Source organism: Salminus brasiliensis, chromosome 6, assembly GCF_030463535.1.
Source record: "Salminus brasiliensis chromosome 6, fSalBra1.hap2, whole genome shotgun sequence".
Lineage (NCBI taxonomy): Eukaryota > Metazoa > Chordata > Actinopteri > Characiformes > Bryconidae > Salminus > Salminus brasiliensis.
Window position 1 is genome coordinate 38,262,875 of NC_132883.1, and position 17,870 is coordinate 38,280,744.

Genomic DNA, 17,870 nt, shown 5'->3' on the forward strand with positions numbered 1-17,870 from the left:
TCGGTGATCTGGCTTAGCATTGATACACTATCCAAAGTACAGTAGGTTTACTCTACAGGCTTGAAGGATGTAGAATTGTCATGACATTTTTATTTTATATAAAGTTGTAAATGGTATTGATTTCTTGTCTAAATGTTTCTGATCTAACCTGATATAAAGAACAGTGAAATTAAAAAATGTTAATATTTTATTACAGTAGCAATAATGTTACGTAGCTCATTATCGTATTTATTTCTATTAGTTTATTAATTTAGAGTTTATATAAAATTCAATTATAATAGAAAGAAACATATGAAGATATATACAGATGACCCTTTTTGTGACTGACATAAGCAAAACAAGAGCGGAAGATACAGCATGGCTTAGTGTAAATAAAGACATGACCCCGACGTGATTTGAATACGCAAGCTTCTAATATGGAGTCATTGCACCATAAGGTCTCTTGCAGTGCTCTTAGGGCTGGACTTGGAACTAAAGGCAGTCCTGGACTTCTGTTTAGACCAGCTCACCACAACCACAAGCTGTGTAGAGACATTTTCACTACTAATCCAGTCCTCCGACTCCTTACCTACTTTTCCCTTATTTTACAAAGAACTTGAGGGAGATGAGGGGAGATTATGCAGACCTGTTGTATTTAAGTCTATTTTGGCTGCCATGCTTGCTTCTTCAGGAATTTCACATTAAACTTTGTGAGGTTTCAGCATCTCCTGCTGATCTGACATGCTCATACCAGCATTTGGGGCCGTTTTGCGTTCTAGTGTTAAATGAAGAGACGTTTAGAAATGTTGTCTAGTGAAGGGGAGATTTTTTTCCTGCAAACGTGTGGACTGGGCCTAAAACTCTCCAAAGCCCTGACACATCAAAAAAATGGGGATGTCTTTCCAAAAACTGTCTGAAGAGGGTCGGTAGGGAAAAACAGTTTTGGCATTTATGGACGCAGTCAGGATTAGGCTACTTCATATGTGAAGTTATCCAGCCTGGACAGAGAGTGTGTAAGCGAGCGAGTGAGTAGCAGGGAGGGAGAGTGTGTGCGAGTACGAGAAGGCAACAGGGAAAGAGAGAGAGAGATCATAGCGGCCTTCCGATGAATGTGTGTGTGCATGGTCACAGCTCTTAGCAAACTTCATTGTCTTAGGTGCTTACCACCAGGAGACCATCCAACTCTCCAAGCTCCAACCATTAAGGACTGCAATAACCTGGATACCTCAGTCGGTAGAGCATAAAACTCTTAATCTGTGGGTCCCTGTTCAGGTCCCTGTTCAGATGTCACTTTAGCTCATTCTTACTTTACAGTGCTATGTCTGGAAGTGGCTGTGCTCTTCTGACTACATACAAGTATATCTATTTTTTGATGAGGTGATCTGAGCTCAAATCTAGATAAAGCTGGAAGTTTTGACTAATTTCATTAACTCTGTCTTTCTCTGAGAAGTCGTCTACAGAGACAGTGAGTGTTTTTTCTTCATGCAGGAGTGGTGTGTTTGGTGGCCTGCATGACACCACCCCATAAGTCTCTTGTTGCTGCTGTGTTTAAGTTTTTGTTATATAACTGAAATTAAACAGTGTCAGTGAGAACTGACCCCTATGTAATAAACTAATCATCTCTAAACAGTGTAACAGAGTGGGGTTGGAGATGTACAGAAAAACTTATGATTGTGGAGGTTATTTAAACCTCTGGAGCAGCAGATATTACAGTGTTTCGGCTGACAGCAGATGCTTTTCTAGACTAATTTCTATGTCTGTTTCTGTGTTACCAATAACTTAAGATGCAGCAGTAAAAACACATTTGTATAATAATAATAATAATAATAATAATAATAATAATCATATCACTCACATGTCCTAGAGGATACTTTAACGTTGCAATAAAATAAACAATAATATCATAATATAAATATAAATATCTTGTTTAAATGGCTCAGGGCATGTGCAATACCTTTTTCCTAATTTACTAGCATTTTTTATAATGAAATGTCTTATTCTTCAATTTTATTAAAGAATGTGTTTATTTCTAACTTTTTGCTTATAATTTTTTAAAATAGAGAGAGAGAGAGAGAGAGAGAGAGAGAGATTTATGATGACCACAAAGAGATGACCCTCTATGTCATTAGAGACATAGATTTCTGTATGTCTATAGTCAGAGCTCTCAACTGCCATTGTCAGAGGGTCTGTCCTCACTTTATGTAGCTCGTTTATTTATTGATCTCTGTGACTTAATTTAGTTAGAATTTCTATAAAGAAATGATATAAAAATAGAAAAAGACAGATAAAGCCCACAAACAGATGACCCTCTGTGTCTGACACAAGCAGCAGAAGGACTGACGGTACAGCGTGGTTTACTGTAAATAAAGACGTGACCCCGACGTGATTTGAACACGCAACCTTCTGATCTGGAGTCAGACGCGCTACCGTTGCGCCACGAGGTCATTAGACGCCGCCATTACTGTGTATGTGTCTGTTTGTCTGGTCAGAGCTCTCAGCAGCCTTCATTTCAGAGGCTATGTCCGCTTTCATCAGACATCGCAATCGTCAGATGGCCAAAACATCTCGACTGGCAGAGCCCGGATAGCTCAGTCGGTAGAGCATCAGACTTTTAATCTGAGGGTCCAGGGTTCAAGTCCCTGTTCGGGCGATGCTTTAGCTCCTTCCGACTCCCAATGAAATCAAGCTACTAGAAGACGCATTAATTAGAGCCCACAGCGGGCAGACAACGCCTTTTAGCCTAATAATAAATAACTCAGTATCGTTGTGTCACATGACTAACATAAGACCTTAGTTGATCACCTCAACAAGTCAGCAAGTTTCTCCACAAAACTGCCATTTCACACAGAACCATGAGTAAACCATCTTCATCTCAGCCCTCCTGAAAACAAGCTCCAACCAGCATGAATTGTAAGTTGGTTAAAAGTGGTCTGGCTCTGTCTGACCAGCATTCCAGTCTTCAAAATTCAACTAATACTAGTCTGGTGTGCAGGTAACCATCAAAGGTCAACTTTCATTGCAGAATATAAAGAATAACAAACAAACAAACAAAACAGAAAAAACAGCCACGCCGTACCATGCTGTGTTTTCAGCCAGCAACACAGATACTGAGTAGTGTCCTGAGAGTTGGGCTCGAGCTCGTTTTCTACAGCATGATCTTTTACTCTAGCACACTCTTCCTCAGCTCATCTTCTTCTTAATCTTCATCTCTCTTTCTTTCGCTCGCACTCTCACCCTCTCTGCCGTTTTTTCGCATTTAAGCACGCACTCCCTCCTTGCTCGCTGGCGCGTGCGCTTTCCGTCCATGCATGGTATAGGTCGCTGTATGGAGAGGCATGATCTTGAGTCCTTCCAGAAAACCTGATTTTTCATACCAACATACTTCAGATAGCCGTAAGAAAATGACCCCCTAAAGACGCGTGAGGGTCTATAAATGATTGTGATCCATCCCGAGATAAAGAACAGTGAGATTGAAAAATGTTAATATGTTATGGCAGCAGCAAAAATGATATGTAGCTCGTTTATTCATTCATTTCTGTGACTTAATTTAGTTAGAATTTCGATAAAGAAATGACATAAAAATAGAAAAAGACAGATAAAGCCCACAAACAGATGACCCTCTGTGTCTGACACAAGCAGCAGAAGGACTGACGGTACAGCGTGGTTTACTGTAAATAAAGACGTGACCCCGACGTGATTTGAACACGCAACCTTCTGATCTGGAGTCAGACGCGCTACCGTTGCGCCACGAGGTCATTAGACGCCCCCATTACCGTGTATGTGTCTGTTTGTCTGGTCAGATCTCTCAGCAGCCTTGATTTCAGAGGCTATGTCTACTTTCATCAGACATCGCAATCGTCAGATGGCCAAAACATCTCGACTGGCAGAGCCCGGATAGCTCAGTCGGTAGAGCATCAGACTTTTAATCTGAGGGTCCAGGGTTCAAGTCCCTGTTCGGGCGATGCTTTAGCTCCTTCCGACTTCCAGTGAAATCAAGCTACTAGAAGACGCATTAATTAGAGCACCCAGCGGGCAAACAATGCCTTTTAGCCTAATAATAAATAACTCAGTATCGTTGTGTCACATGACTAACATAAGACCTTAGTTGATCACCTCAACAAGTCAGCAAGTTTCTCCACAAAACTGCCATTTCACACAGAACCATGAGTAAACCATCTTCATCTCAGCCCTCCTGAAAACAAGCTCCAACCAGCATGAATTGTAAGTTGGTTAAAAGTGGTCTGGCTCTGTCTGACCAGCATTCCAGTCTTCAAAATTCAACTAATACTAGTCTGGTGTGCAGATAACCATCAAAGGTCAACTTTCATTGCAGAATATAAAGAATAACAAACAAACAAACAAAACAGAAAAAACAGCAACGCCGTACCATGCTGTGTTTTCAGCCAGCAACACAGATACTGAGTAGTGTCCTGAGAGTTGGGCTCGAGCTCGTTTTCTACAGCATGATCTTTTACTCTAGCACACTCTTCCTCAGCTCATCTTCTTCTTAATCTTCATCTCTCTTTCTTTCGCTCGCTCGCACGCGCGCACTCTCACCCTCTCTGCCGTTTTTTCGCATTTAAGCACGCACTCCCTCCTTGCTCGCTGGCGCGTGCGCTTTCCGTCCATGCATGGTATAGGTCGCTGTATGGAGAGGCATGATCTGGAGTCCTTCCAGAAAACCTGATTTTTCCTACCAACATACTTCAGATAGCCGTAAGAAAATGACCCCCTAAAGACGCGTGAGGGTCTATAAATGATTGTGATCCATCCCGAGATAAAGAACAGTGAGATTGAAAAATGTTAATATGTTATTGCAGCAGCAATAATGATATGTAGCTCGTTTATTCATTCATTTCTGTGACTTAATTTAGTTAGAATTTCGATAAAGAAATGACATAAAAATAGAAAATGACAGATAAAGCCCACAAACAGATGACCCTCTGTGTCTGACACAAGCAGCAGAAGGACTGACGGTACAGCGTGGTTTACTGTAAATAAAAACGTGACCCCGACGTGATTTGAACACGCAACCTTCTGATCTGGAGTCAGACGCGCTACCGTTGCGCCACGAGGTCATTAGACGCCGCCATTACTGTGTATGTGTCTGTTTGTCTGGTCAGATCTCTCAGCAGCCTTGATTTCAGAGGCTATGTCTACTTTCATCAGACATCGCAATCGTCAGATGGCCAAAACATCTCGATTGGCAGAGCCCGGATAGCTCAGTCGGTAGAGCATCAGACTTTTAATCTGAGGGTCCAGGGTTCAAGTCACCGTTCTGGCGATGCTTTAGCTCCTTCCGACTCCCCGTGAAATCAAGCTACTAGAAGACGCATGAATTAGAGCACCCAGCGGGCAGACAACGCCTTTTAGCCTAATAATAAATAACTCAGTATCGTTGTGTCACATGACTAACATAAGACCTTAGTTGATCACCTCAACAAGTCAGCAAGTTTCTCCACAAAACTGCCATTTCACACAGAACCATGAGTAAACCATCTTCATCTCAGCCCTCCTGAAAACAAGCTCCAACCAGCATGAATTGTAAGTTGGTTTAAAGTGGTCTGGCTCTGTCTGACCAGCATTCCAGTCTTCAAAATTCAACTAATACTAGTCTGGTGTGCAGGTAACCATCAAAGGTCAACTTTCATTGCAGAATATAAAGAATAACAAACAAACAAACAAAACAGAAAAAACAGCAACGCCGTACCATGCTGTGTTTTCAGCCAGCAACACAGATACTGAGTAGTGTCCTGAGAGTTGGGCTCGAGCTCGTTTTCTACAGCATGATCTTTTACTCTAGCACACTCTTCCTCAGCTCATCTTCTTCTTAATCTTCATCTCTCTTTCTTTCGCTCGCTCGCACGCGCGCACTCTCACCCTCTCTTCCGTTTTTTCGCATTTAAGCACGCACTCCCTCCTTGCTCGCTGGCGCGTGCGCTTTCCGTCCATGCATGGTATAGGTCGCTGTATGGTGAGGCATGATCTGGAGTCCTTCCAGAAAACCTGATTTTTCCTACCAACATACTTCAGATAGCCGTAAGAAAATGACCCCCTAAAGACGCGTGAGGGTCTGTAAATGTTTGTGATCCATCCCGAGATAAAGAACAGTGAGATTGAAAAATGTTAATATGTTATTGCAGCAGCAATAATGATATGTAGCTCGTTTATTCATTCATTTCTGTGACTTAATTTAGTTAGAATTTCTATAAAGAAATGATATAAAAATAGAAAAAGACAGATAAAGCCACAAACAGATGTCCCTCTGTGTCTGACACAAGCAGCAGAAGGACTGACGGTACAGTGTGGTTTACTGTAAATAAAGGCGTGACCCCGACGTGATTTGAACACGCAACCTTCTGATCTGGAGTCAGACGCGCTACCGTTGCGCCACGAGGTCATTAGACGCCCCCATTACTGTGTATGTGTCTGTTTGTCTGGTCAGAGCTCTCAGCAGCCTTCATTTCAGAGGCTATGTCGGCTTTCATCAGACATCGCAATCGTCAGATGGTCAAAACATCTCGACTGGCAGAGCCCGGATAGCTCAGTCGGTAGAGCATCAGACTTTTAATCTGAGGGTCCAGGGTTCAAGTCACCGTTCTGGCGATGCTTTAGCTCCTTCCGACTCCCAGTGAAATCAAACTACTAGAAGACGCATGAATTAGAGCACCCAGCGGGCAGACAACGCCTTTTAGCCTAATAAAAATAACTCAGTATCGTTGTGTCACATGAGTAACATAAGACCTTAGTTGATCACCTCAACAAGTCAGCAAGTTTCCACGAGGTCATTAGACACCCCAGTTTTTGTGTATGTGTGTGTTTGTCTGGTCAGAGCTCTCAGCAGCATTCATTTCAGAGGCTATGTCCGCTTTCATCAGACATCGCAATCGTCAGATGGCCAAAACATCTCAACTTGTAGAGCCCGGATAGCTCAGTCGGAAGAGCATCAGACTTTTAATCTGAGGGTCCAGGGTTCAAGTCCCTGTTCGGGCGATGCTTTAGCTCCTTCCGACTCCCAGTGAAATCAAGCTACTAGAAGACGCATTAATTAGAGCACCCAGCGGGCAAACAATGCCTTTTAGCCTAATAATAAATAACTCAGTATCGTTGTGTCACATGACTAACATAAGACCTTAGTTGATCACCTCAACAAGTCAGCAAGTTTCTCCACAAAACTGCCATTTCACACAGAACCATGAGTAAACCATCTTCATCTCAGCCCTCCTGAAAACAAGCTCCAACCAGCATGAATTGTAAGTTGGTTTAAAGTGGTCTGGCTCTGTCTGACCAGCATCCCAGTCTTCAAAATTCAACTAATACTAGTCTGGTGTGCAGGTAACCATCAAAGGTCAACTTTCATTGCAGAATATAAAGAATAACAAACAAACAAACAAAACAGAAAAAAACAGCAACGCCGTTCCATGCTGTGTTTTCAGCCAGCAACACAGATACTGAGTAGTGTCCTGAGAGTTGGGCTCGAGCTCGTTTTCTACAGCATGATCTTTTACTCTAGCACACTCTTCCTCAGCTCATCTTCTTCTTAATCTTCTTCTCTCTTTCTTTCGCTCGCTCGCACGCGCGCACTCTCACCCTCTCTGCCGTTTTTTCGCATTTAAGCACGCACTCCCTCCTTGCTCGCTGGCGCGTGCACTTTCCGTCCATGCATGGTATAGGTCGCTGTATGGAGAGGCATGATCTGGAGTCCTTCCAGAAAACCTGATTTTCCTACCAACATACTTCAGATAGCCGTAAGAAAATGACCCCCTTAAGACGCGTGAGGGTCTATAAATGATTGTGATCCATCCCGAGATAAAGAACAGTGAGATTGAAAAATGTTAATATGTTATTGCAGCAGCAATAATGATATGTAGCTCGTTTATTCATTCATTTCTGTGACTTAATTTAGTTAGAATTTCTATAAAGAAATGATATAAAAATAGAAAAAGACAGATAAAGCCACAAACAGATGACCCTCTGTGTCTGACACAAGCAGCAGAAGCACTGACGGTACAGCGTGGTTTACTGTAAATAAAGGCGTGACACCGACGTGATTTGAACACGCAACCTTCTGATCTGGAGTCAGACGCGCTACCGTTGCGCCACGAGGTCATTAGACACCCCAGTTTTTGTGTATGTGTGTGTTTGTCTGGTCAGAGCTCTCAGCAGCATTCATTTCAGAGGCTATGTCCGCTTTCATCAGACATCGCAATCGTCAGATGGCCAAAACATCTCAACTTGTAGAGCCCGGATAGCTCAGTCGGTAGAGCATCAGACTTTTAATCTGAGGGTCCAGGGTTCAAGTCCCTGTTCGGGCGATGCTTTAGCTCCTTCCGACTCCCAGTGAAATCAAGCTACTAGGAGACGCATTAATTAGAGCACCCAGCGGGCAAACAATGCCTTTTAGCCTAATAATAAATAACTCAGTATCGTTGTGTCACATGACTAACATAAGACCTTAGTTGATCACCTCAACAAGTCAGCAAGTTTCTCCACAAAACTGCCATTTCACACAGAACCATGAGTAAACCATCTTCATCTCAGCCCTCCTGAAAACAAGCTCCAACCAGCATGAATTGTAAGTTGGTTAAAAGTGGTCTGGCTCTGTCTGACCAGCATCCCAGTCTTCAAAATTCAACTAATACTAGTCTGGTGTGCAGGTAACCATCAAAGGTCAACTTTCATTGCAGAATATAAAGAATAACAAACAAACAAACAAAACAGAAAAAACAGCAACGCCGTACCATGCTGTGTTTTCAGCCAGCAACACAGATACTGAGTAGTGTCCTGAGAGTTGGGCTCGAGCTCGTTTTCTACAGCATGATCTTTTACTCTAGCACACTCTTCCTCAGCTCATCTTCTTCTTAATCTTCATCTCTCTTTCTTTCGCTCGCTCGCACGCGCGCACTCTCACCCTCTCTTCCGTTTTTTCGCATTTAAGCACGCACTCCCTCCTTGCTCGCTGGCGCGTGCGCTTTCCGTCCATGCATGGTATAGGTCGCTGTATGGTGAGGCATGATCTGGAGTCCTTCCAGAAAACCTGATTTTTCCTACCAACATACTTCAGATAGCCGTAAGAAAATGACCCCCTAAAGACGCGTGAGGGTCTATAAATGTTTGTGATCCATCCCGAGATAAAGAACAGTGAGATTGAAAAATGTTAATATGTTATTGCAGCAGCAATAATGATATGTAGCTCGTTTATTCATTCATTTCTGTGACTTAATTTAGTTAGAATTTCGATAAAGAAATGACATAAAAATAGAAAATGACAGATAAAGCCCACAAACAGATGACCCTCTGTGTCTGACACAAGCAGCAGAAGGACTGACGGTACAGCGTGGTTTACTGTAAATAAAGACGTGACCCCGACGTGACTTGAACACGCAACCTTCTGATCTGGAGTCAGACGCGCTACCGTTGCGCCACGAGGTCATTAGACGCCCCCATTACTGTGTATGTGTCTGTTTGTCTGGTCAGATCTCTCAGCAGCCTTGATTTCAGAGGCTATGTCTACTTTCATCAGACATCGCAATCGTCAGACATCGTCAAACATCTCGACTGGCAGAGCCTGGATAGCTCAGTCGGTAGAGCATCAGACTTTTAATCTGAGGGTCCAGGGTTCAAGTCCCTGTTCGGGCGATGCTTTAGCTCCTTCCGACTCCCAGTGAAATCAACCTACTAGAAGACGCATTAATTAGAGCACTCAGCGGGCAAACAATGCCTTTTAGCCTAATAATAAATAACTCAGTATCGTTGTGTCACATGACTAACATAAGACCTTAGTTGATCACCTCAACAAGTCAGCAAGTTTCTCCACAAAACTGCCATTTCACACAGAACCATGAGTAAACCATCTTCATCTCAGCCCTCCTGAAAACAAGCTCCAACCAGCATGAATTGTAAGTTGGTTTAAAGTGGTCTGGCTCTGTCTGACCAGCATTCCAGTCTTCAAAATTCAACTAATACTAGTCTGGTGTGCAGGTAACCATCAAAGGTCAACTTTCATTGCAGAATATAAAGAATAACAAACAAACAAACAAAACAGAAAAAACAGCAACGCCGTACCATGCTGTGTTTTCAGCCAGCAACACAGATACTGAGTAGTGTCCTGAGAGTTGGGCTCGAGCTCGTTTTCTACAGCATGATCTTTTACTCTAGCACACTCTTCCTCAGCTCATCTTCTTCTTAATCTTCATCTCTCTTTCTTTCGCTCGCTCGCACGCGCGCACTCTCACCCTCTCTTCTGTTTTGTCGCATTTAAGCACGCACTCCCTCCTTGCTCGCTGGCGCGTGCGCTTTCCGTCCATGCATGGTATAGGTCGCTGTATGGTGAGGCATGATCTGGAGTCCTTCCAGAAAACCTGATTTTTCCTACCAACATACTTCAGATAGCCGTAAGAAAATGACCCCCTAAAGACGCGTGAGGGTCTATAAATGTTTGTGATCCATCCCGAGATAAAGAACAGTGAGATTGAAAAATGTTAATATGTTATTGCAGCAGCAATAATGATATGTAGCTCGTTTATTCATTCATTTCTGTGACTTAATTTAGTTAGAATTTCGATAAAGAAATGACATAAAAATAGAAAATGACAGATAAAGCCCACAAACAGATGACCCTCTGTGTCTGAACAAGCAGCAGAAGGACTGACGGTACAGCGTGGTTTACTGTAAATAAAGACGTGACCCCGACGTGATTTGAACACGCAACCTTCTGATCTGGAGTCAGACGCGCTACCGTTGCGCCACGAGGTCATTAGACGCCCCCATTACTGTGTATGTGTCTGTTTGTCTGGTCAGATCTCTCAGCAGCCTTGATTTCAGAGGCTATGTCTACTTTCATCAGACATCGCAATCGTCAGATGGCCAAAACATCTCGACTGGCAGAGCCCGGATAGCTCAGTCGGTAGAGCATCAGACTTTTAATCTGAGGGTCCAGGGTTCAAGTCCCTGTTCGGGCGATGCTTTAGCTCCTTCCGACTCCCAGTGAAATCAAGCTACTAGAAGACGCATTAATTAGAGCACCCAGCGGGCAGACAACGCCTTTTAGCCTAATAATAAATAACTCAGTATCGTTGTGTCACATGACTAACATAAGACCTTAGTTGATCACCTCAACAAGTCAGCAAGTTTCTCCACAAAACTGCCATTTCACACAGAACCATGAGTAAACCATCTTCATCTCAGCCCTCCTGAAAACAAGCTCCAACCAGCATGAATTGTAAGTTGGTTTAAAGTGGTCTGACTCTGTCTGACCAGCATTCCAGTCTTCAAAATTCAACTAATACTAGTCTGGTGTGCAGGTAACCATCAAAGGTCAACTTTCATTGCAGAATATAAAGAATAACAAACAAACAAACAAAACAGAAAAAACAGCAACGCCGTACCATGCTGTGTTTTCAGCCAGCAACACAGATACTGAGTAGTGTCCTGAGAGTTGGGCTCGAGCTCGTTTTCTACAGCATGATCTTTTACTCTAGCACACTCTTCCTCAGCTCATCTTCTTCTTAATCTTCATCTCTCTTTCTTTCGCTCGCTCGCACGCGCGCACTCTCACCCTCTCTGCCGTTTTTTCGCATTTAAGCACGCACTCCCTCCTTGCTCGCTGGCGCGTGCGCTTTCCGTCCATGCATGGTATAGGTCGCTGTATGGTGAGGCATGATCTGGAGTCCTTCCAGAAAACCTGATTTTTCCTACCAACATACTTCAGATAGCCGTAAGAAAATGACCCCCTAAAGACGCGTGAGGGTCTATAAATGTTTGTGATCCATCCCGAGATAAAGAACAGTGAGATTGAAAAATGTTAATATGTTATTGCAGCAGCAATAATGATATGTAGCTCGTTTATTCATTCATTTCTGTGACTTAATTTAGTTAGAATCTCGATAAAGAAATGACATAAAAATAGAAAATGACAGATAAAGCCCACAAACAGATGACCCTCTGTGTCTGACACAAGCAGCAGAAGGACTGACGGTACAGCGTGGTTTACTGTAAATAAAGACGTGACCCCGACGTGATTTGAACACGCAACCTTCTGATCTGGAGTCAGACGCGCTACCGTTGCGCCACTAGGTCATTAGACGCCCCCATTATTGTGTATGTGTCTGTTTGTCTGGTCAGATCTCTCAGCAGCCTTGATTTCAGAGGCTATGTCTACTTTCATCAGACATCGCAATCGTCAGATGGCCAAAACACCTCGACTGGCAGAGCCCGGATAGCTCAGTCGGTAGAGCATCAGACTTTTAATCTGAGGGTCCAGGGTTCAAGTGCCTGTTCGGGCGATGCTTTAGCTCCTTCCGACTCCCAGTGAAATCAAGCTACTAGAAGACGCATTAATTAGAGCACCCAGCGGGCAGACAACGCCTTTTAGCCTAATAATAAATAACTCAGTATCGTTGTGTCACATGACTAACATAAGACCTTAGTTGATCACCTCAACAAGTCAGCAAGTTTCTCCACAAAACTGCCATTTCACACAGAACCATGAGTAAACCATCTTCATCTCAGCCCTCCTGAAAACAAGCTCCAACCAGCATGAATTGTAAGTTGGTTTAAAGTGGTCTGGCTCTGTCTGACCAGCATTCCAGTCTTCAAAATTCAACTAATACTAGTCTGGTGTGCAGGTAACCATCAAAGGTCAACTTTCATTGCAGAATATAAAGAATAACAAACAAACAAACAAAACAGAAAAAACAGCAACGCCGTACCATGCTGTGTTTTCAGCCAGCAACACAGATACTGAGTAGTGTCCTGAGAGTTGGGCTCGAGCTCGTTTTCTACAGCATGATCTTTTACTCTAGCACACTCTTCCTCAGCTCATCTTCTTCTTAATCTTCATCTCTCTTTCTTTCGCTCGCTCGCACGCGCGCACTCTCACCCTCTCTGCCGTTTTTTCGCATTTAAGCACGCACTCCCTCCTTGCTCGCTGGCGCCTGCGCTTTCCGTCCATGCATGGTATAGGTCGCTGTATGGTGAGGCATGATCTGGAGTCCTTCCAGAAAACCTGATTTTTCCTACCAACATACTTCAGATAGCCGTAAGAAAATGACCCCCTAAAGACGCGTGAGGGTCTATAAATGTTTGTGATCCATCCCGAGATAAAGAACAGTGAGATTGAAAAATGTTAATATGTTATTGCAGCAGCAATAATGATATGTAGCTCGTTTATTCATTCATTTCTGTGACTTAATTTAGTTAGAATTTCGATAAAGAAATGACATAAAAATAGAAAATGACAGATAAAGCCCACAAACAGATGACCCTCTGTGTCTGACACAAGCAGCAGAAGGACTGACGGTACAGCGTGGTTTACTGTAAATAAAGACGTGACCCCGACGTGATTTGAACACGCAACCTTCTGATCTGGAGTCAGACGCGCTACCGTTGCGCCACTAGGCCATTAGACGCCCCCATTACTGTGTATGTGTCTGTTTGTCTGGTCAGATCTCTCAGCAGCCTTGATTTCAGAGGCTATGTCTACTTTCATCAGACATCGCAATCGTCAGATGGCCAAAACACCTCGACTGGCAGAGCCCGGATAGCTCAGTCGGTAGAGCATCAGACTTTTAATCTGAGGGTCCAGGGTTCAAGTCCCTGTTCGGGCGATGCTTTAGCTCCTTCCGACTCCCAGTGAAATCAAGCTACTAGAAGACGCATTAATTAGAGCACCCAGCGGGCAGACAACGCCTTTTAGCCTAATAATAAATAACTCAGTATCGTTGTGTCACATGACTAACATAAGACCTTAGTTGATCACCTCAACAAGTCAGCAAGTTTCTCCACAAAACTGCCATTTCACACAGAACCATGAGTAAACCATCTTCATCTCAGCCCTCCTGAAAACAAGCTCCAACCAGCATGAATTGTAAGTTGGTTTAAAGTGGTCTGGCTCTGTCTGACCAGCATTCCAGTCTTCAAAATTCAACTAATACTAGTCTGGTGTGCAGGTAACCATCAAAGGTCAACTTTCATTGCAGAATATAAAGAATAACAAACAAACAAACAAAACAGAAAAAACAGCAACGGCGTACCATGCTGTGTTTTCAGCCAGCAACACAGATACTGAGTAGTGTCCTGAGAGTTGGGCTCGAGCTCGTTTTCTACAGCATGATCTTTTACTCTAGCACACTCTTCCTCAGCTCATCTTCTTCTTAATCTTCATCTCTCTTTCTTTCGCTCGCTCGCACGCGCGCACTCTCACCCTCTCTGCCGTTTTTTCGCATTTAAGCACGCACTCCCTCCTTGCTCGCTGGCGCGTGCGCTTTCCGTCCATGCATGGTATAGGTCGCTGTATGGTGAGGCATGATCTGGAGTCCTTCCAGAAAACCTGATTTTTCCTACCAACATACTTCAGATAGCCGTAAGAAAATGACCCCCTAAAGACGCGTGAGGGTCTATAAATGTTTGTGATCCATCCCGAGATAAAGAACAGTGAGATTGAAAAATGTTAATATGTTATTGCAGCAGCAATAATGATATGTAGCTCGTTTATTCATTCATTTCTGTGACTTAATTTAGTTAGAATTTCGATAAAGAAATGACATAAAAATAGAAAATGACAGATAAAGCCCACAAACAGATGACCCTCTGTGTCTGACACAAGCAGCAGAAGGACTGACGGTACAGCGTGGTTTACTGTAAATAAAGACGTGACCCCGACGTGATTTGAACACGCAACCTTCTGATCTGGAGTCAGACGCGCTACCGTTGCGCCACGAGGTCATTAGACGTCCCCATTACTGTGTATGTGTCTGTTTGTCTGGTCAGATCTCTCAGCAGCCTTGATTTCAGAGGCTATGTCTACTTTCATCAGACATCGCAATCGTCAGATGGCCAAAACATCTCGACTGGCAGAGCCCGGATAGCTCAGTCGGTAGAGCATCAGACTTTTAATCTGAGGGTCCAGGGTTCAAGTCCCTGTTCGGGCGATGCTTTAGCTCCTTCCGACTCCCAGTGAAATCAAGCTACTAGAAGACGCATTAATTAGAGCACCCAGCGGGCAGACAACGCCTTTTAGCCTAATAATAAATAACTCAGTATCGTTGTGTCACATGACTAACATAAGACCTTAGTTGATCACCTCAACAAGTCAGCAAGTTTCTCCACAAAACTGCCATTTCACACAGAACCATGAGTAAACCATCTTCATCTCAGCCCTCCTGAAAACAAGCTCCAACCAGCATGAATTGTAAGTTGGTTTAAAGTGGTCTGGCTCTGTCTGACCAGCATTCCAGTCTTCAAAATTCAACTAATACTAGTCTGGTGTGCAGGTAACCATCAAAGGTCAACTTTCATTGCAGAATATAAAGAATAACAAACAAACAAACAAAACAGAAAAAACAGCAACGCCGTACCATGCTGTGTTTTCAGCCAGCAACACAGATACTGAGTAGTGTCCTGAGAGTTGGGCTCGAGCTCGTTTTCTACAGCATGATCTTTTACTCTAGCACACTCTTCCTCAGCTCATCTTCTTCTTAATCTTCATCTCTCTTTCTTTCGCTCGCTCGCACGCGCGCACTCTCACCCTCTCTGCCGTTTTTTCGCATTTAAGCACGCACTCCCTCCTTGCTCGCTGGCGCGTGCGCTTTCCGTCCATGCATGGTATAGGTCGCTGTATGGTGAGGCATGATCTGGAGTCCTTCCAGAAAACCTGATTTTTCCTACCAACATACTTCAGATAGCCGTAAGAAAATGACCCCCTAAAGACGCGTGAGGGTCTATAAATGTTTGTGATCCATCCCGAGATAAAGAACAGTGAGATTGAAAAATGTTAATATGTTATTGCAGCAGCAATAATGATATGTAGCTCGTTTATTCATTCATTTCTGTGACTTAATTTAGTTAGAATTTCGATAAAGAAATGACATAAAAATAGAAAATGACAGATAAATTCCACAAACAGATGACCCTCTGTGTCTGACACAAGCAGCAGAAGGACTGACGGTACAGCGTGGTTTACTGTAAATAAAGACGTGACCCCGACGTGATTTGAACACGCAACCTTCTGATCTGGAGTCAGACGCGCTACCGTTGCGCCACTAGGTCATTAGACGCCCCCATTATTGTGTATGTGTCTGTTTGTCTGGTCAGATCTCTCAGCAGCCTTGATTTCAGAGGCTATGTCTACTTTCATCAGACATCGCAATCGTCAGATGGCCAAAACACCTCGACTGGCAGAGCCCGGATAGCTCAGTCGGTAGAGCATCAGACTTTTAATCTGAGGGTCCAGGGTTCAAGTGCCTGTTCGGGCGATGCTTTAGCTCCTTCCGACTCCCAGTGAAATCAAGCTACTAGAAGACGCATTAATTAGAGCACCCAGCGGGCAGACAACGCCTTTTAGCCTAATAATAAATAACTCAGTATCGTTGTGTCACATGACTAACATAAGACCTTAGTTGATCACCTCAACAAGTCAGCAAGTTTCTCCACAAAACTGCCATTTCACACAGAACCATGAGTAAACCATCTTCATCTCAGCCCTCCTGAAAACAAGCTCCAACCAGCATGAATTGTAAGTTGGTTTAAAGTGGTCTGGCTCTGTCTGACCAGCATTCCAGTCTTCAAAATTCAACTAATACTAGTCTGGTGTGCAGGTAACCATCAAAGGTCAACTTTCATTGCAGAATATAAAGAATAACAAACAAACAAACAAAACAGAAAAAACAGCAACGCCGTACCATGCTGTGTTTTCAGCCAGCAACACAGATACTGAGTAGTGTCCTGAGAGTTGGGCTCGAGCTCGTTTTCTACAGCATGATCTTTTACTCTAGCACACTCTTCCTCAGCTCATCTTCTTCTTAATCTTCATCTCTCTTTCTTTCGCTCGCTCGCACGCGCGCACTCTCACCCTCTCTGCCGTTTTTTCGCATTTAAGCACGCACTCCCTCCTTGCTCGCTGGCGCGTGCGCTTTCCGTCCATGCATGGTATAGGTCGCTGTATGGTGAGGCATGATCTGGAGTCCTTCCAGAAAACCTGATTTTTCCTACCAACATACTTCAGATAGCCGTAAGAAAATGACCCCCTAAAGACGCGTGAGGGTCTATAAATGTTTGTGATCCATCCCGAGATAAAGAACAGTGAGATTGAAAAATGTTAATATGTTATTGCAGCAGCAATAATGATATGTAGCTCGTTTATTCATTCATTTCTGTGACTTAATTTAGTTAGAATTTCGATAAAGAAATGACATAAAAATAGAAAATGACAGATAAAGCCCACAAACAGATGACCCTCTGTGTCTGACATAAGCAGCAGAAGGACTGACGGTACAGCATGGTTTACTGTAAATAAAGACGTGACCCCGACGTGATTTGAACACGCAACCTTCTGATCTGGAGTCAGACGCGCTACCGTTGCGCCACGAGGTCATTAGACGCCCCCATTACTGTGTATGTGTCTGTTTGTCTGGTCAGATCTCTCAGCAGCCTTGATTTCAGAGGCTATGTCTACTTTCATCAGACATCGCAATCGTCAGATGGCCAAAACATCTCGACTGGCAGAGCCCGGATAGCTCAGTCGGTAGAGCATCAGACTTTTAATCTGAGGGTCCAGGGTTCAAGTCCCTGTTCGGGCGATGCTTTAGCTCCTTCCGACTCCCAGTGAAATCAAGCTACTAGAAGACGCATTAATTAGAGCACCCAGCGGGCAGACAACGCCTTTTAGCCTAATAATAAATAACTCAGTATCGTTGTGTCACATGACTAACATAAGACCTTAGTTGATCACCTCAACAAGTCAGCAAGTTTCCACGACGTCATTAGACACCCCAGTTTTTGTGTATGTGTGTGTTTGTCTGGTCAGAGCTCTCAGCAGCACTCATTTCAGAGACTATGTCCGCTTTCATCAGACATCGCAATCGTCAGATGGCCAAAACATCTCGACTGGCAGA

At 43.6% G+C, this 17,870-nt stretch overlaps 25 non-coding genes across 25 annotated transcripts; 13 read left to right on the plus strand and 12 right to left on the minus strand.

The window, feature by feature from the left end:
- Window positions 1-2,351: 2,351 nt before the first annotated feature.
- trnaw-cca (transfer RNA tryptophan (anticodon CCA)) lies at window positions 2,352-2,423 on the minus strand. The gene has a single exon. It is a non-coding gene; the product is annotated as a tRNA-Trp (tRNA).
- A 133-nt stretch (window positions 2,424-2,556) lies between these two features.
- On the plus strand, window positions 2,557-2,629 carry trnak-uuu (transfer RNA lysine (anticodon UUU)). The gene has a single exon. It is a non-coding gene; the product is annotated as a tRNA-Lys (tRNA).
- A 1,033-nt stretch (window positions 2,630-3,662) lies between these two features.
- On the minus strand, window positions 3,663-3,734 carry trnaw-cca (transfer RNA tryptophan (anticodon CCA)). Its single transcript has one exon. It is a non-coding gene; the product is annotated as a tRNA-Trp (tRNA).
- A 133-nt stretch (window positions 3,735-3,867) lies between these two features.
- Window positions 3,868-3,940, plus strand: trnak-uuu (transfer RNA lysine (anticodon UUU)). Its single transcript has one exon. It is a non-coding gene; the product is annotated as a tRNA-Lys (tRNA).
- Window positions 3,941-4,985: 1,045 nt separating this feature from the next.
- trnaw-cca (transfer RNA tryptophan (anticodon CCA)) lies at window positions 4,986-5,057 on the minus strand. The gene has a single exon. It is a non-coding gene; the product is annotated as a tRNA-Trp (tRNA).
- A 133-nt stretch (window positions 5,058-5,190) lies between these two features.
- trnak-uuu (transfer RNA lysine (anticodon UUU)) lies at window positions 5,191-5,263 on the plus strand. Its single transcript has one exon. It is a non-coding gene; the product is annotated as a tRNA-Lys (tRNA).
- A 1,044-nt stretch (window positions 5,264-6,307) lies between these two features.
- trnaw-cca (transfer RNA tryptophan (anticodon CCA)) lies at window positions 6,308-6,379 on the minus strand. The gene has a single exon. It is a non-coding gene; the product is annotated as a tRNA-Trp (tRNA).
- A 133-nt stretch (window positions 6,380-6,512) lies between these two features.
- On the plus strand, window positions 6,513-6,585 carry trnak-uuu (transfer RNA lysine (anticodon UUU)). The gene has a single exon. It is a non-coding gene; the product is annotated as a tRNA-Lys (tRNA).
- A 314-nt stretch (window positions 6,586-6,899) lies between these two features.
- trnak-uuu (transfer RNA lysine (anticodon UUU)) lies at window positions 6,900-6,972 on the plus strand. The gene has a single exon. It is a non-coding gene; the product is annotated as a tRNA-Lys (tRNA).
- Window positions 6,973-8,016: 1,044 nt separating this feature from the next.
- Window positions 8,017-8,088, minus strand: trnaw-cca (transfer RNA tryptophan (anticodon CCA)). The gene has a single exon. It is a non-coding gene; the product is annotated as a tRNA-Trp (tRNA).
- A 133-nt stretch (window positions 8,089-8,221) lies between these two features.
- On the plus strand, window positions 8,222-8,294 carry trnak-uuu (transfer RNA lysine (anticodon UUU)). The gene has a single exon. It is a non-coding gene; the product is annotated as a tRNA-Lys (tRNA).
- A 1,045-nt stretch (window positions 8,295-9,339) lies between these two features.
- On the minus strand, window positions 9,340-9,411 carry trnaw-cca (transfer RNA tryptophan (anticodon CCA)). Its single transcript has one exon. It is a non-coding gene; the product is annotated as a tRNA-Trp (tRNA).
- Window positions 9,412-9,545: 134 nt separating this feature from the next.
- trnak-uuu (transfer RNA lysine (anticodon UUU)) lies at window positions 9,546-9,618 on the plus strand. The gene has a single exon. It is a non-coding gene; the product is annotated as a tRNA-Lys (tRNA).
- A 1,044-nt stretch (window positions 9,619-10,662) lies between these two features.
- trnaw-cca (transfer RNA tryptophan (anticodon CCA)) lies at window positions 10,663-10,734 on the minus strand. The gene has a single exon. It is a non-coding gene; the product is annotated as a tRNA-Trp (tRNA).
- Window positions 10,735-10,867: 133 nt separating this feature from the next.
- trnak-uuu (transfer RNA lysine (anticodon UUU)) lies at window positions 10,868-10,940 on the plus strand. The gene has a single exon. It is a non-coding gene; the product is annotated as a tRNA-Lys (tRNA).
- Window positions 10,941-11,985: 1,045 nt separating this feature from the next.
- trnaw-cca (transfer RNA tryptophan (anticodon CCA)) lies at window positions 11,986-12,057 on the minus strand. Its single transcript has one exon. It is a non-coding gene; the product is annotated as a tRNA-Trp (tRNA).
- A 133-nt stretch (window positions 12,058-12,190) lies between these two features.
- Window positions 12,191-12,263, plus strand: trnak-uuu (transfer RNA lysine (anticodon UUU)). Its single transcript has one exon. It is a non-coding gene; the product is annotated as a tRNA-Lys (tRNA).
- A 1,045-nt stretch (window positions 12,264-13,308) lies between these two features.
- On the minus strand, window positions 13,309-13,380 carry trnaw-cca (transfer RNA tryptophan (anticodon CCA)). The gene has a single exon. It is a non-coding gene; the product is annotated as a tRNA-Trp (tRNA).
- Window positions 13,381-13,513: 133 nt separating this feature from the next.
- trnak-uuu (transfer RNA lysine (anticodon UUU)) lies at window positions 13,514-13,586 on the plus strand. Its single transcript has one exon. It is a non-coding gene; the product is annotated as a tRNA-Lys (tRNA).
- A 1,045-nt stretch (window positions 13,587-14,631) lies between these two features.
- Window positions 14,632-14,703, minus strand: trnaw-cca (transfer RNA tryptophan (anticodon CCA)). The gene has a single exon. It is a non-coding gene; the product is annotated as a tRNA-Trp (tRNA).
- Window positions 14,704-14,836: 133 nt separating this feature from the next.
- On the plus strand, window positions 14,837-14,909 carry trnak-uuu (transfer RNA lysine (anticodon UUU)). Its single transcript has one exon. It is a non-coding gene; the product is annotated as a tRNA-Lys (tRNA).
- Window positions 14,910-15,954: 1,045 nt separating this feature from the next.
- On the minus strand, window positions 15,955-16,026 carry trnaw-cca (transfer RNA tryptophan (anticodon CCA)). The gene has a single exon. It is a non-coding gene; the product is annotated as a tRNA-Trp (tRNA).
- Window positions 16,027-16,159: 133 nt separating this feature from the next.
- On the plus strand, window positions 16,160-16,232 carry trnak-uuu (transfer RNA lysine (anticodon UUU)). The gene has a single exon. It is a non-coding gene; the product is annotated as a tRNA-Lys (tRNA).
- Window positions 16,233-17,277: 1,045 nt separating this feature from the next.
- trnaw-cca (transfer RNA tryptophan (anticodon CCA)) lies at window positions 17,278-17,349 on the minus strand. The gene has a single exon. It is a non-coding gene; the product is annotated as a tRNA-Trp (tRNA).
- Window positions 17,350-17,482: 133 nt separating this feature from the next.
- On the plus strand, window positions 17,483-17,555 carry trnak-uuu (transfer RNA lysine (anticodon UUU)). Its single transcript has one exon. It is a non-coding gene; the product is annotated as a tRNA-Lys (tRNA).
- The last annotated feature ends 315 nt before the right edge of the window (window positions 17,556-17,870 follow it).